Below are 17764 nucleotides of genomic sequence, written 5' to 3' on the forward strand. Positions count from 1 at the left end.
GTACAAGAAGGACAAGAAGTCTACTCCAACGCCTTCGCCCACCATGCCCACGTCTGGCTCCTTTTGTAACAACTGTGGTAAGCAGCATGGAACACAGGTGTGTCCAGCTGCTGAGTCTACCTGCAGCAGTTGTGACCGTAAGGGCCACTGGTCACTCACAGTACAGTGCCCAGCCAAACGCGTCCAGTGCAATGTGTGCGGTCGTCTGGGCCACTATGACAAGTGTTGCCCAACCAACAAACCCAAGGGACAGCGTCGGCGGAAGCTTCAGCGCCCTTCCACCAGTGAGGGCCGCCTACAGTCTTCCAATCAGAAGCATGACGACCCTGGACAACGCTCGAACCATATTAGAAAGGTGTGCTCCCCTTCGCGTCCCAGGACCAAAGTTCCCCAGCACATCAGCATCATCATGACCTATGGCAGTGTGTCATCCCATCTTCAGATGTTGCCCGACACCGGCGCTGATGCTACAGTCATCGGTTCCCAGCATTTGCAATGTTTGGGGCTCTCTCCAAGTGATCTAGGACCGCCACCCAAGGATCTCCGCCTCACGGCAGATGGTTCACAGATGGCCCCAGCCCTAGGTTCACTCCAAGCACAAGTCACCTTTGGCAACAGGTTGTGTCAAGCCTGGATTGATGTGCATAACGGTGTCCCGACTCCTTTGCTGTCCTACAGACATTGTCAAGAGTTGGCCATCATCTCCCAGGGCTTCCCCAAACCTATTCTCAAGGTAAAACACGCCAACAGGGTGCACGAAGGGAGCAGCAACTACCCTGCTGCCGCCCTACCCCTGCCTCTTGCCAGTGACACCTCTCCTTCGGATGCTCGGAAGTACTTCCTGAAGGAATTCAGCGACGTTCTGGTGACCAAGTCCGCTCTGGAATCCAAACCTCTCAAGAAGATGGTAGGCCCCCCCATGAGGATCCACCTGAAGGACGACGCGAAGCCCTTCGCTATCTACACCCCTCGACTGGTTCCCCTGGCCTTCCACGATGTGGTCAAAAACGAGCTGGACTCCATGGTCGCCCAAGAAATTATTGCACCAGCCGGTGATGACCCGTCTCCATGGTGTCACCCTATGGTAGTCGTCGCAAAACCTAAAGGTGGTGTTCGGATCACCACTGACCTCTCCAAGCTCAACAGCCAGGTGTCTCGTCCTGCGCACCCTTCTCCCACGCCCTTTGCAGCTATATGCAGTGTGAACCTGAAGGCGCGCTTCTTCACGACGATGGACGCCCTGTGTGGATACTGGCAGATAGAGCTTGCTGAAGAAGACCGACCACTTACAACTTTCGTCACCCCGCATGGACGTTACAGTTATTGCTGTGGCCCCATGGGATTCGCTGCTACAGGAGACGCTTTCTGTCTTCGAGGTGATATGGCTTTACAAGGTCTGGCAAACTGCGTGAAAGTGGTCGACGACATACTCGTGTACGATGAGGATTACATGGATCACCTCTGCCGTATCTACGAGGTACTCAACAGGTGCCGGAAGCACGGCATCACCCTAAATGCCGACAAGTTTGTTCTGGCCAGCTCTTCAGTGGACTTTTGTGGGTACACCCTCTCAGGGTATTGCAGCTGACCCGGAGAAGGTCCATGCCATCACAGATTTCCCCACCCCTCCTAACCTCACCGACTTGAGGTCCTTCATCGGTCTCATCAACCAGTTAGCAGAGTTTTCGCCGGACATCTCCGCAGCTGCCCAACCACTTCGCCCCCTGATGAGCCCCAAGAGGACATTCCTGTGGACCCCCGACCACGACAAGGCCTTCCAGCAAGTGAAACAGGCCCTGTCTAGTCCACCTGTCCTCGCCACGTTTGACCCAGCCTTGCCGACGGTTCTGCAGACAGATGCCTCACGCTTGTACGGCGTGGGATACGCCCTACTGCAGGATCATGGTGGAGGGCAGTTCCGGCTCGTCCAGTGTGGCTCGCGTTTCCTCTCTGACACCGAGACGCGCTACGCCACTATTGAGTTGGAGCTGTTGGCTGTGGTTTGGGCGATGTCCAAGTGCAGGTTTTACCTCATAGGCCTGCAACACTTTCACCTAGTGACCGACCATCGCCCGCTTGTCCCGATCCTCAACCACTACACGCTGGACGCCGTTGAGAACCCTCGCCTCCAGCGTCTGAAAGAGAAGCTCTCGGCGTACATCTTCACAGCAGTGTGGCGTGCTGGTAAGGAGCTCTGCATCCCTGATGCCTTATCCCGCTCTCCTGTCAGCCGCCCTACTCCAGAAGACCATGTGCTCGACGCCGACCTCGCTCTTTCCATCAGGACTGTGGTCACTCTACATGCCGTCCAATCCCTTCGTTCGGACCTGTCACCAGATGACGACAAGGCAATGGAGGACCTTCGAACAGCGGCCCGAGATGACCCTTCCTACGTCCGACTCGTCGAGTGTGTGAGGAATGGATTCCCTAGCAACCGCTACGACCTTCACAACACCCTGCTCCCGTATTGGAAACTCCGCGATGAACTCTACTGCGACGGGGACCTTGTTCTGTACGGAGCACGTGTAGTTGTCCCTGCTGCATCACGTCCCCACGTCTTGGCTCGCCTTCACGACAGTCACCGTGGAGCTGAGGCCACCAAACGACGTGCACGACAGACTGTGTTCTGGCCCGGCATCAACTCCGACATCTCCAATGTTGTCCGTGCGTGTGAGCCCTGCCAAGTATTACAACCCAGCCAGCAGCAGGAACCCTTCATGAGTGACGACAACCCCACCCGCCCCTTTGAGTCTGTGTCAGCCGACTTTTTCTCTGTGTCAGGAAAGTCCTTCCTTGTTATCGTCGACCGTCTCTCTGGTTGGCCGGTTGTCATCAAGTGCGGTAATGACACGACGTCTGCCGCCACTATCAGCAAGTTCCGCCACTACTTCCGTGACGTGGGTGTTCCTGTGCGCCTGCGAACCGACGGAGGGCCCCAGTTCACAAGCCGGGACTTTGCTGTGTTCCTTGACCAATGGGGAGTCCGGCATGTGTTGTCATCGCCCCATTACCCGCAGTCCAACGGCCACGCTGAGGCTGCTGTCAAATCCCTGAAGCACCTCATCCTTAAGGTGGCCCCATCTGGGAATATTTACTGCGATGCCTTCGACCGGGGTCTTCTTGAACTCCGCAACACACCTAACTACACCGGACACTCCCCTGCCCAGGTCTTGTATGGACGCCCCCTTCATTCTTGTGTCCCTGCTCACCCTCAATCCTTCTCCAAGGAGTGGCAGGCCAAGACAGAGGATTGTGATCGCCGAGCCACCGAACGTGTTCATGATGTCGTCGCCCGCTACAACGACCACACCCGTTCTCTCCCCAGGTTGAGTGTCGGCACCCAAGTCCGTGTTCAGGACCCGACCTCCCTACGTTGGGACAAAGTGGGCGTAGTCATGGGTCTCGGTAGGTCACGGGACTACCAGGTGCGGTTACCCAGTGGCCTTGTGTGGTGGAGGAACCGCCGTTTTCTCCGCCCCTTAACAACGCCTTCTGCTGACCCCGCCACCAGTGTTGAGTCCCATACCCTTCCTAGTGATCAAGTCCCTCGACGCTCAGAACGGATCCAAAAGAAAAGGTCCGCTCAAGACTTTGCTATGAGCGTATAGGGGGGAGGGAGGTGTATGTATATTATGTATGCTGTATGTATATTATGTATGTGCTCTGTTTATATACACTATTTATTCAGCCTAGCTAGCAGCGTGTGGCAATGTATTTACCATGTCCCACATGCTTAATTAATGTGCCTGGCGACATATGGAAGCTGCTAATGTATCACTTACCACATGTCGCCCAAAAGGCTAGTTGACCCCCATACAGAGTAAGGAGTGCTACTTCCCTTGTGTACATATCTGTTTATCCAGTAAATAGAACCTACGAAAACTCTACAGGTGTTTGTGTTCGCTCCTGTAGATAGAACTTGATACCCAGAACACATGCATGCATGACAGTGTAAAAGTTGTATTCCTGCCTCCCAACACAACAGCACTGATGCAGTCTATGGACCAAGGCGTCATCGCCGCATTCAAGGCGTATTATTTATGCTGTACCATGTCCCAGCTGCTCAAGGTCACAGACGGAGAAAATAAACCAACGATCCGAGAATATTGGCACAGCTTCAACATTCTTCATGCAATTGACAACATTGGCAAGGCATGGAAAGAGGTTTCAGAAAGTTGCTGAATGGTGTGTGGCGTAAACTGTGGCCCGAGTGAGTCAAAAGTTTTACGGGGTTTACGGACTTAGTCCCAGCTGTGAATGGGGATATCCTCAGCTTGGCTAGACAGGCAGGCTTTGATGAGCTGGAATCAGAGGATATTGAGGATGTCCGGGCATCCCATACAGGAGAGCTCACCAACGAAGATCTGCAACAGCTAACAGAACAGTCCCGTTGAAGACGACGATGAAGAAGAACCTCAACGAACTCTAACTTCCAAGAGGTTGACAGAATCGTTGAATATGTTCCAGTAAGTAATGCAAATGCTTCCAGATGACGACCCAAACAGAGAACCTAGCTCGAAGGTTCAATGCAGCATTGATGACAGTCTTGGTTGTTACACCGAGATCTATAAGGAGAAGATGAGTAGCACCAAGCAGTCAACACTGGATTAATTTGTTCGTCGCAAGATGGCAGAAGGAGTTTCTTCACAACAGCCGGCAGCCGAGGAGGAGCAAACAACAACTGAGGAGGAGCAAACAACAATGGAGGAGGAGCAAACAACAATGGAGGAGGAGAAAACAACAATGGAGGAGGAGCAAACAACAATGGAGGAGAAGCAACCAGCAGCGGAGGAACCCCAGTCAGAGGAGGAGGAGAAGGAGGAAGCCGCAGAGTCTCAGTGACTTACCACCCTCCTCCGCTCCCTCCATCCTCCTCCTCTGCTCCACTACCCACCACACACTCGCTCTACCACCTCCGCCCATCAGTGAGTACCAATACAAACTTAGTACTGTAGTTTTATATACTATTTTCTATAGAAATGGCAATGATTTTCTGTATATGTAACTTTTCATGGGGTAAAGGGAGGCTCAGGAACATAACTCCCATATTTTATCTATTTCTTATGGAAAAAAATTGATCCACTTAAAGTTGTTTTATATAACGTCTTGTTTTCAGGAACATGACCTCGACGTTAAGCGAGGACGTCCTGTATTCATCAAACTACTGTACTGTCAATAACAATAAAATGTTGTTTATTATTCATTAATTAATACCCCAACACTACATCATACATAAAACCTATTGTGTGTGACACTGTGAGGTGGAGGGAGGCAAGGTGCTGGCAGGGGGAGGCCAGGTGCTGGAAGGGAGGCACAGGGGAAGCAAGGTGCTGGCAGGGGGGAGGCAAGGTGCTGCAGCAGGGAGGGGAGGCAAGGTGCTGGCAGGGAGGGGGCTGGCAAAGGGGGCAGGGAGGCAAGGTGCTGGCAGGGGAGGCAAGGTGCTGGCAGGGGAGGGGGAGGCAAGGTGCTGGCAGGGGAAGGCAAGGTGCTGGCAGGGGGAGGCAAGGTGCTGGCAGGGGAGGCAAGGTGCTGGCAGGGGGAGGGCAGGGAAGGCAAGGTGCTGGCAGGGGGGGAGGCAAGGTGCTGGCAGGGGCAGGGGGCAGGGAGGCAAGGTGCTGGCAGGGGAGGCAAGGTGCTGGCAGGTGAGGCAGGTGAGAGGCAGGCAAGGTGCTGGCAGGGGAGGCTGGCAAGGCAGCAAGGTGCTGGCAGGGGGGAGGCAAGGTGCTGGCAGGAGGCAGGGGAGGCAAGGTGCTGGCAGGGGAGGCAGAGGGGAGGCAGGGAAGGTGCTGGCAGGGGGGAGGCAAGGTGGGTAGGGGGGCAAGGACAGGAGGCAGGGAAGGCAAGGTGTTGGTAGGGAGGCAAGGTGCTGGTAGGGAGGCAGGGGAAGGCAAGATGTTGGTAGAGGCAAGGTGCTGACAGGAGGCAGGGAAGGCAAGGTGTTGGTGGGGGAGGCAAGGTGCTGGCAGGAGGCAGGAGGCAAGGTGTTGGTAGGACGAGGCAAGGTGCTGACAGGGAGGCAGGGGGAGGCAAAGGTGCTGGCAGGAGGCAAGGTGCTGGCAGAGGAGGCAAGGTGCTGGCAGGGAGGCAAGGTGGGTGCTGGCAGGAGGCAGGAGGCAAAGGTGCTGGCAGGGGGAGGCAAGGTAGGCAAGGAGGCAAGCAGGTGCTGGCAGGGAGGGCAGGCAGGGAAAGGCAAGGTGCTGGCAGGGGAAGGCAGGAGCAAGGCAAGGTGCTGGCAGGGGAAGGCAAGGTGCTGGCAGGGAGGCAGGCAGGAAGCAAAGGTGCTGGCAGGGAAAGGCAAGGTGCTGGTAGGGGAAAGGTGCTGGCAGGAGGCAGGGGAAGGCAAGGTGCTGGCAGGGGAAGGCAGGTGCTGGTAGGGGAGGCAAGGTGCTGGCAGGAGGCAAGGTGCTGGCAGGAGGCAAGGGGAGGAGGCAGGGGAAGGCAAGGTGTTGGTAGGGGAGGCAAGGTGCTGGCAGGGAGGCAGGGGAAGGCAAGGTGTTGGTAGGGGAGGCAAGGTGCTGACAGGAGGCAGGGGGAGGCAAAGGTGCTGGGCAAGGTGCTGGCAGTGAGGAGGCAAGGTGCTGGCAGGGGGCAGGCTGGCAGGAGGCAGGGGAAGGCAAGGTGCTGGCAGGAGGCAGGAGGCAGGTGCTGGCAGGGAGGCAGGGGCAGGAAGGCAAGGTGCTGGCAGGGGGGGCACTGGGCAAGGCAAGGTGCTGGCAGGGGAAGCAAGGTGCTGGCAGGGGGAGGCAAGGTGCTGGCAGGGGAATGGCTGGCAGGGAGGCAGGGAAGGCGTTGCTGGCAGGGAAAGGCAAGGTGCTGGCAGGAGGCAGGGGAAGGTGCTGGCAGAGGCAAGGTGCTGGTAGCTGGAGGCAAGGGGAAGGCAGGGGAAGGCAGGCAAGGCAAGGTGCTGGCAGGGAAGGCAGTGCTGGCAGGGGAAGGCAAGGAGCTGGCAGGGGAGGCAGGGTGCTGGAAGGGAGGCACAGGGAGGCAAGGTGCTGGCAGGGGGAGGCAGGGGAGGCAAGGTGCTGGCAAGGTGGGCAGGGGGCAGGAGGCAAGGTGTGCTGGCAGGGGGCAAGGCACAAGGTGCTGGTAGGAAGGCTGGCAGGGAAGGCAAGGTGCTGGCAGGGGAAGGGCAAGGAGCTGGCAGGGAGGCAGGGTGCTGGAAGGGAGGCACAGGGGAGGCAGGTGCTGGCAGGGGGGAGGCAGGGGAGGCAAGGTGCTGGCAAGGGGAGGCAGGGGAAGGCAGGGGAGGCAAGGTGCTGGCAGGGGGGGAGGCAAGGTACAAGGTACTGGCTAGGAGGCAGGGCAAGGCAAGGTGTGCAGGGAAGTAGGGGAGGCAAGGTGCTGGCAGGGGAGGCAGCACTGGCAAGGAGGCAGGGGAAGGCAAGGTGCTGGCAGGGGAGGCAAGGCAACTGGCAAGGAGGCAGGGGAAGGCAAGGTGCTGGCAGGGGGAGGCAAGGTGCTGGCAGGGAGGCAGGGGGAGGCAAGGTGCTGGCAGGGAGGCAGGGGAAGGCAAGGTGCTGGCAGGGAGGCATTACTAATACATTACAGTATAAAAAGTATTGTACTGTATTGTATATGAAGAGTACAGGTACAGTATTAATAAGCACAGATTATTACAGTAAGAATATCCTTACAGTGGTCCCTCGATTAACGAACACAATTCCTTCTACAGAGTCATTTGTTAACCGAAAATTTTTATATGCTGCCTTTATTGATTTTATATACATTATATGAGGCGTCTAGCGTAGGAGGGACGAACTCGCCAAATCATAGTTTTGAGTAAATGCACAAAAAAATTTTAAAACTGTAAAATCACAGCGCCATACGAAAACAACGGGGAGTAGAGACAAACTCGCCACTTCCTAACATCACAGTTGGAAAGATAAAGCCTGGAAAATTCCGAAACCATAGAAAACAGATTTTTGGGGGACTGGCGAGTTTGTCCCTCCTACGCTAAACGCCGCATATACAGTAAAACCTCGATTAACCGACCACATATGAGGGGAAGGGGCCGACGGATAATCCGAAAGGTCGGTTAATACAGTAGTACCCTGATTTACGCGGTCAATTGAACCCACAGGGTACCGCGGAAAGTTAAAACCACGTAAAGTGAACAACAGAACATATGGGATTAATTCCAATAGAGACTGGCCCGACCCCCAAATTCCACTTTTTCCGACACAATACCTTTGTTGTAGTAAAAATAACATCTAAATTTTATGATGGTATGCTCACACAATTAATATTTAAGAGAAATACAGTCACCAGGTTAATGTCCATTCAAATAATGGACTCAAATCCCCGCCCCCCTCTCTTCCCAGCTCACTGGCCCCTACCTCTCTGAGAAATGATTGGGTGAAACACTAGATTTTAACATTTAGTAATAAATAATACCTCAGACTAAAGTTAGGATAATATAATTGACATTTGTGGATTCCTTGCAGGTCAGGGAATATTTTGAATGTAAGCTTCATATATTTTGCACAAAAGATAAAATACAGTACTTGCTTTGTGTAAACCAAATTATTACATTGGATCTAAAATTTGTACAGTATGTCTAATGCAAAATCCATGATGTTTATATTCAAAATGATCATCATATTGTAAGAATTCCAGCAATGTAAATTATATTCTGGTCCAGTAATTTGTATGAATTTTATGAGCTAAAACAAATATCTTCAGTTAATAAAAAAAAAAAAATATTCTTCACGACACTATCTGTCAATCAAAGTACCCCAACTTGCCTCCCCCCCTCTTCCAACCGCGCCAGATGGTCGGTCTGTCCCAACCCTCCCCCCACCCCCCACCTTCCCTCCCCACCAGAGAAATGTTGGGTGAAAAAACTACATTTTAACTTTTAGTAATAAATAATACCTCAAACTAAAGTTAGGATAATATAATTGACATTTCTGGATTCCTTGCAGTCAGGGAATATTTTGAATGTAAATTCATATATTTTGCACAAAAGATAAAATATTTGCTTTGTGTAAACCAAATTATTACATTAGATCTAAAATTTGTATGTCTAATGCAAAATCCATGATGTTTATATTCAAAATGATCATCATATTGTAAGAATTCCAGCAATGTAAATTATATTCTGGCCGGGTAATTTGTATGAATTTTATGAGCTAAATAAAAAAAAAAAATCATACCTCACGCGTATATGAGTAGATGCACCGCGGAAAGTGAAAGTCCGGTTCTGGCGAGGTACCGAGTAAATGAGAAATCGCGGAAAGTGAAACCGTGTAAAGCGGGGTAATACTGTAGTACATAAAGTCTACGGAAATAAAACATACATTTTCAAAGTACGTTTCCCTAACCTACCTCATTTAATTCCCTCTATTCATTTTTGTTCATTTGCCATTCATATTTCAATAGAATTTGCTTTAAAACATTAACCACTTTAGTAAATAAATATGAACCAGCAAACCGTGAATAAAAAATGGAAAAGTCAAAGAACATGTCATCACAAAAATTGTGACCAAGTCCCAGGTTGCTGATCTGACTTTCTACCTCATTTACACACAATTGCAGGGTCTCAATTGCTTCTCTTACTAGTGACAACACAACATACATATATTGTTTCTCACTCTTGATTTTTTTCATTTTTGCATTTATTTATGGTTCTTTATTACTATTATTATTATCATTATCATTATTAATATTATTACATTATCTCCCCCCAGGTCCCGATGTGGGTCAGTGACCTGTGCCCGGGTGGTCTAATCCCTGTAAAAAAAAAAAAAAAAAAAAAATTTTTTTTTTAGGAGTTCGGGATTGGCGGTTAATGCGAAAGTCGGCTAATCGAGGTTTTACTGTATTATGTTACTTCTTACCAAAGTGAGAATGTGTTTAGGCCTGTGTAATCACGAATATGTTAGGCACGTGGTACATAAAAACAACCAATAAACGCCCAGAATAAGACTCAGCATGTGGCTTCTCATTCTCACAAAGTGTTGGTGAAGTCCTTGAAGAGAGGATAGTGACCACTGAAGGGAAGGCTACTCTGAACCTGGAGAATTTAAGTGAAGAGAGCAACCATGGCTGGTGTCAGTGGATACATCGGACGAGTGGGGGAGTATGATGCAAACAAAGAGGACTTCACATCATATTGTGAGAGAATGGACTTCTTCTTTCCGGCAAATGAATTAATGGACGTCGGTGGTGATGCTCACAAGAAGAAGGCCCTTGAAAAGAAAAGGAAAGCAATCTTTTTGACAGAAGTAGGAGCTAATGTTTATTCTACTCTGGTCAGTCTGCTTGCTCCAGACAAACCAAAAGACTCCTCACTGATTCAGATTACCAAGATTCTGAGGCAACATTTTGATCCTGCTCCACTTGAGATTGCTGAAAGTTACAAATTTGGCACAAGAGATAGAGGGAAACATGAATCAGTAAGTGATTATATAGTTACTTTGAAGAAGTTATCCATTCACTGTAACTTTGGACAGCTCTTGAACCGAGCTCTAAGAGACAGGATTGTGATAGGTCTGAATTATGAAAAAATACAAAATAAGTTAATGAACACCACTAACTTAACTTTTGAAAAGCATGTCAGATAGCTACAAGCATGGAATTAGCAGAGAAAAACACCAGAGAATTTGTTCCCAATGCCGGTAGTGAAAGAGTTGGCAGTAGTGGCTCAGTGTGTAAAGTAACTGTAGCTAAAAGGAAGAATTATGCCACAAAACAAGGAACACATGCTGATTTAAAATGTAAGAGATGCCGAGGGAAATATGAAAGCTTTCAGCGTAAGTTCAAAAATTCAAGATGTTACAATTGTCAGTGTATTGGACATATTGCTCCTGCTCCTGCCTGTGAGAAAGAAATTACAGCCCCTGCCAGAAGTGATCGAGGTAGAGTATATGTCGTTGAAGGTGATGAGAAGGAAATGAAAAACAGTATTCATGAGAGTGTTAGTGAACCTAATAATGATGAGAGTGCCCATGTGTTTACTATTTACACCAGTCATGAAGAGAAAGTTAAACATAGGTATAATGTGGACTTGTGTATTAATGACACAACTGTAACCATGGAAGTGGATACTGCAGTAAAGATATGTATGAGAAACTATTTGCGCATGTGCCTTTAGAAGACTCAGGTGTCAAGTTGAGAACTTATACTGGAGAGATTTTAAACACAGAAGGTAAATTAGAGTGTGAAGTAAAGTACAAAAATCAGAATTTAAAGTTGGCATTAATTATAGCTAGTTATGTGAATAGACCAACCTTGTTAGGTAAGAACTGGTTGTGTGAACTTGAGATGGACTGGAAGGAGATATTTAGTGTCATCACATATTGCTTGAAAAATACAAGATTTTATTTGTCAAGGGACAGGATGGTGTAAAGGGTTATGAAGCTCATATCACCATTGACAGGAATTTGACAGACTTGTGAGTGAGGGAATTATTGTGAAAACCGCCAAGAGCAATTGGGCTGCTCCAATAGTAATTGTACCTAAAGTTGATAAATCTGTTAGACTATGTGGTGATTATAAAGTTACCATTAATCAAGCTGTTGAGGACGAGCAATATCCCTTACGCACATCTCAAGATTTGTTTGCTGCACTAACAGGTGGAACCATTTTCACCAAGTTAGACTTGTCCCAAGCATATGCTCAGGTCTCTGTTGATACGAAAAGTCAACAGTACCTTACCATCAACACTCATAAAGGATTGTATAAGTTCAAAAGGTTGCCTTATGGTGTTAAAAGTGCACCAAAGTTATTTCAGTGCATCATGGACCAAATTCTTGTGGGTCTTCCCAATGTGTTATGTTTTCAGGATGATGTCCTTATTGTTGACAGTGACATCCAAAATCATGTCAAAACCCTAGCCACAGTCTTCGAAAGATTGTTGGCACACAATGTCAGGCTCAACAAGAGCAAATGTTCATTCCTAGCTAAAGAAGTAACTTATCTTGGCTACAAAGTGAATGCAGAAGGGCTGAGACCTGTAGAAGATAAAGTAGGAGCCATAGTAAATTTACCTGCTCCAAAAAATTTCAGTGAATTGAAAGCTTTCCTGGGTATGATACAGTATTATTCACGGTTCTTGAGTGGACTTTCATCAGTTTTAGCCCCTCTGCATGAACTATTAAAGAAAGGGATACCATGGAAATGGAACAGTGCAACTCAGAAGTCATTTGAAGATTGTAAAGCTGCTCTGTCTAGTACTGATGTTTTGGTCCACTTTGATACCAGTAGAACACTAAAGCTTGCTTGTGATGCATCGGGCTATGGATTAGGTGCTGTCATAAGTCACATAATGGATAACGGTGAAGAAAGACCCATTGCGTATGCCTCGAGAACTCTTACCCAAAGTGAGAAAATTTTGAAATTATGCACAAATAGAGAAAGAGGCTTTGTCTATCATATTTGGAGTAAAGAAATTTCATCAGTATTTATATGGAAGGAATTTTGTCTTAATGACTGATCACAAGCCTCTCATGGCAATTTTGGGTCCTAAATCACTTGTTCCTACACTTGCTGCAGCAAGAATGCAGAGATGGGCTGTGATATTGTCGGCATATGACTATGAGATACATTACAGATGTTCAGAGGATTATTCCAATGCAGATGCTTTGTCCAGGATGCCATGTAGTGGGTTCAAATGATGGAGTAGAGCCTAAGGTTTATGCTGTAACCATGTTTGCAGAAGATTTTTGTCACCTGCAGATTGAATGCTCATGAAACAAGGAAAGATGTTGTATCAGGAAGAGTCCTGGAGTATACACTAAATGGGTGGCCAGAGATTTCTCCATCCTTAGACTTTCAACCGTATCATTTAAGGAGATGTCAATTATCAGTAGAACAGGGATGTGTGTTGTGGGGTATGAGAGTGTTAATTCCACAGTGTTTTAGAGGGCAAATTTTGAATGAACTGCATTTTGAACATCCAGGTACAGTCAACCCTCGCTTTACGCGATCCCACTTTACGCGTTTCCACGTTTACGCGGTTCCCTGCCGAAACCGGAATGCTCACTTTCCGCGGTGTGTGTACCCTTTTACGCGGGGAGCGGCGCGAGCAGGGTGCGCACAAGGTCGCCCAGTCATCAAAACATTACCGAGTTCTTCACCTGCCACCCACCACAGCCGGCCCAAGTCAGTGATAGTGATAATGATAGTGAGGATATGGACCTATATGGACTTTGAGGGGTTTGACAAAGAGGCCCTGCAAGCCTCTGTGGTGGATAGTGATACAATTGATACAGGTGAGGGCCAATAATTATCTGCCCTCTGCCTCAGAACCAACCCCCCATCCCCGTGTGCCCAGCCATCTTTTCTACTAATGTAAGTGTTAAAAAACCTAATATTATTGATATTTCTCTTAATTGTTAATTGTGTGTGCATACCATCATAAAATTAAGAAGTTATTTTTACTACAACATAGATATTGTGTCTGAAAAAGTGGAGTTTGGGGGTCGGCCCAGTCTCTATTTCAATTAATCCCATATGTTATGTTGTTCACTTTACGCGTTTCTCACTTTACGCGGGCCGCCGTGGGTTGAATTAACCGCGTAAAGTGAGGGTTCACTGTATATGTGCTATGAAAGCACTGGCCAGAAGTTTTGTGTGGTGGCCTAAACTGGATGGTGAAATAGAAATGATGGTACGTGAGTGCTCTGTTTGTCAGAATGTTAGGAGTATGCCACCCAGCACACCTTTGAAAACCTGGAAATGGCCTACCCGTCCTTTCCAAAGAGTACACATTGACTTCTGTGATAATCTTGAATTACACCAAAAGAACTAAAATTTTATGGGTGAAATGGCACCATGGGATGACTTCTCTTCCACCCCAATGCCTTCTCTTCTCCCTTCTCCTCCACCCCCATTCAAATTCCCATCATCATCATCATCATCCAGGAGCCTTCTACATACACACCTCAAAGTAAGTGTACTTTTCTACCTTTTTTGTTGAATTTAGGCAATTTTCGGTGAGCTGGGACCAATTGCCCAAACACCCATTGAAACAATGGTTTCGGTCAACGAGCAACTTTCTAGAACGGATTGTGCTCGTTAACCGAGGGACCACTGTATATCATATTTGTATCACTATGTTACTTGTGTATTATTTGTAGATCAAGAGACCCACTCCCCAATTATGTAACTGTATATTTTCAGCCTTCCAGCTGCCATGCTCTTTCAATAAACCATTAATAACTAACACACACACGAGGTAGCACAGTGGATCGTGTTTTGAACGGTTATAGTGATGCCAGACGTAAGAGTAATCAAATAAAAAAAATACGAACTTGAATTGGTGAACTAAGGAAAGCTGTTTCAGAAAGTAAAATTGAAAAACATATCATTAAGTTTCAAACCCATGATAGTGCAGCAACAATGTCTGGAAAGTAAAATGGTGCTTAAAAGACATTTCCTAATAGGCTTAAGAGATCAATTACTTACATTCCCTTGTCTATCTCATGGCTCTAATTTATTCATTGATCATGGCTGCAATGCAAGTAAGCTAGCTATACATATGTATGAGGTACTGTTATCTTGCTGTGTATTTTTTAGCAGCAGCACCAGTCGTCATGCAGCTCTTAAAGAAAAGTTGGCACAAACTAAAGGTGCATTGTACAGTAATTTAAAAATCTGTCAAAGACAAGAGGGAGTGCCAGGCCAGAGTCAGTGGATGACTTTTGGAAATCTTATGAAGAGATTTGTGAAGTTTTGGAAGAAATTAGAAATACCAAGAAGAAATATGATTCAGAGGCAAGGACAAAAGCTAATGGTCTCTTATACAAAATTAAGACTTTTGAGTTTATTGTTGCTTTGATGTGCATGAAAAATATTATGTACAAAACTACTAAGCACATGGTAGATGTGTTGTAAACTGTGGATTTAGATGTTTCTGGAGCTCTTATCTCTTTGAAAAGTACATTGAAAATACTTCAGTCAATACATAGTGATGATGGAGGCTGCACTCAACTTTGCAAAAAATTATTGATGTTGCTGGAGAAGAAGCGCAGAAAAGAGTTTTCACCACAAAAAAAAATTAAACAATGAAAATCCAAACTCTAGTGCTCAGTAAAATTTGTACAGTATTCCTATTACTGTATTGTAAGGAAATGAGTACAGTTTTAGATATGATGATTTCTGTGTTGACTTCAAAATGTGAAAATCTGAAATCTTCATTCAAATATTTTGTGGATGTTCTTGATCCTAATGTTGCAGACTTTGACTCAGAAAGCTTTATTGAAGCCATGAAAAATCTGTCAGAAACCTATCCATCTGAAATACCTGACTCTAAATCTTTCAGAGTTGAATCCAAAGTGCTCTACATTCATTTTTCCAAATATGTGGACCAGCATCCTGATGTAGAAAAAACATTCACTCAGCCCCATAATGTGCACAGAATGTTCATAGAAAGTATCATTTATTTCCTCTTGTGGCAAAAGTTTTCAGGGATTCTTGACACCACCACCTTCAGTAGGTAAAAGTGAAAGGTCTTTTAGCAGGCTTAAGCTTTTGAAAACATCCCTGTGAAACAGAACCTCAAAAACCCGGTTGTATAATCTTATGCTCATAGCTTGTGAAAATGACATAACTGATTCATTAGATCTTCAAAAGACTGCAGATAATTGAAAGCTTAACAAAACTAAGAGAATTAAAATATTAGTTTAATTTATATAAATAAGTTAATACTGTTGATTTTATCCAAGCAGTAAATAAAAATATATATATTTATTTTCATTATTTCTTTCTATTTGAATAAAAATTTTACTTTATCCATAAAATTTTTATGATAATGTTCAATAATTCATCATAATGAAAATTTTGTAGCTGGCTCGGTCATTTTTCTTTTAATCCTTATTAGCTGGTCAAATTTGATAGGCTAGGTGACGAGTTGGTAACAACCCTCAACCCCCTCACGCCGCAATCACAACCACTTCGGGCCATCCCTAGGAGAGGGACTCAAGGGTTATACAAGACAATGAGTTCAAGTTTTTCTCTTATAAAATGCCACTGACTTGACTTAAAAGAATATAACTTGCATTGCCGGAATTCTTGTAAGAGAGCAATTAATTTGATTTTAAACATCTCATAGTTTGCACCAGACATAATAATTTTAGTAATTAACTTTGTACATTTGAGTACAGGTTGTGATAATTTATGTGGTTGCTCAGCAGTTGTGGTTGAGGTTTCAAAGCTTCGTGACATCACCAGTGTATAATGAGTCTCCACATGCCCTGGTTTATTCATTGATCAGTTGTCTACGTGCAAAAGAAGCTATATTGAGCCATCATGTATAAATTAATTTTAAAATATAAATCATAGTGTGAAATGTTATAAGACAATGGTTTAGTAGTGCTGTTAATGTGTGTGCTGTGTAAGTGTCTTGGCATGTGACCTCACCTACTGCCCCGTCACCTCACCTACTGCCCCGTCACCTCACCTACTGCCTCGTCACCTCACCACCTGACTTAATACCGCGTTAGCACAGCTCGGAGTTACATTGATTTATTACTGTATTGTTTTACTATTTTAGTATTGTATGTACAGTACATTTAAAGAAATATTTGTTCTACAGTAATTATAAATAGACCCAGAGCAGAAAAATCCAGCATTACCCAAGAGGGTAACCTTTGTCCCCATGCCCGGTGCAGAAAGGTTTGGACTGATTTTCTCACCATTTTCTCAGATTTTCAGGTTATTACTTTATATCATTATTTATCGTTTTTATACATTTAGTACATTCACCGTAGGCTGAAGTAGGTTTTACTGTATCATGTGTCGGAGGTGTCTCTGAAGGTGTGAGCGTACTAACAGAATTCATCTCAATTTAGGTAACTAGTTCACTACATCGAGGGAAAAATAACAGAAAAGATGCCTTCTGCTAAATCAAGGGTTCGTTATATCGGATGCTGTTAAATCAAGAGTATTCACCCACCTCTTGTTTTACATGGAGGTTACGTTCTTGTAAACCACCGCTTAATTAAAAAATGTGTAAATTAAACATAATTTTCCCATAAGAATACATGTAAATGGTACAGGTTAGGGGAACCATCATATACCACACAGGGTACGAACAGTGCTCACACCTAAACAAAGCAAACCTCCGACACACGCTCTCCTCTCTGAAGGCGGGTGATCACATTTAATTTCAAGTTCATTGCGATTGTTTTTGTGCCTCTTTAGCTTTAGGTGCCCCAGAGGAGGCAGATGGACGTTTTCCAGACATGCTCAATGGGGAAAACGGCGTTTAACACTAAAGGGTACGTGTTAAACACACAATGCAAATGAGAGCACAGAGAAAAAGTAGTGCCGGTGTGAACTGAGAAAGTGATCCGCTGGAAGCTTGCTGGACGTGGTCACAGTTGTTGTACAGAATACTTCATTGTCATCATTATCTTCATCATTAGTAGTAATAATCTTTATTATTACATTATTATAATAATTATTATTATTAATAAAAATATTAAAATCATTAATGTTGATATGACTGAGACTTTATAGTAATAACTTACAAGCACCTCGCCAGGCATCACACGCTACTCCACTGCCAGGCAACCAGGAGAATACACACAGCAAATTTAAACTGTCTTGAGCGCGTTATTTAAAAAATAGGTGCGCGTAAATTAGCTTTTGGTATTATTGAACAATCGCATACTGTACTGTACTATACTGAACTGTACAGTACTACTAAGCTGTAACTTATTAGTAATGGTCTGATAATACAACTAACATTTTTATGTAGTTATTTATAAAAATATGTCATTTGTATACACAACACAAAAAAAAGAACCATACTACTGGA

This window comes from Homarus americanus, unplaced genomic scaffold (assembly GCF_018991925.1).
Source record: "Homarus americanus isolate GMGI-L3 unplaced genomic scaffold, GMGI_Hamer_2.0 scaffold824, whole genome shotgun sequence".
Lineage (NCBI taxonomy): Eukaryota > Metazoa > Arthropoda > Malacostraca > Decapoda > Nephropidae > Homarus > Homarus americanus.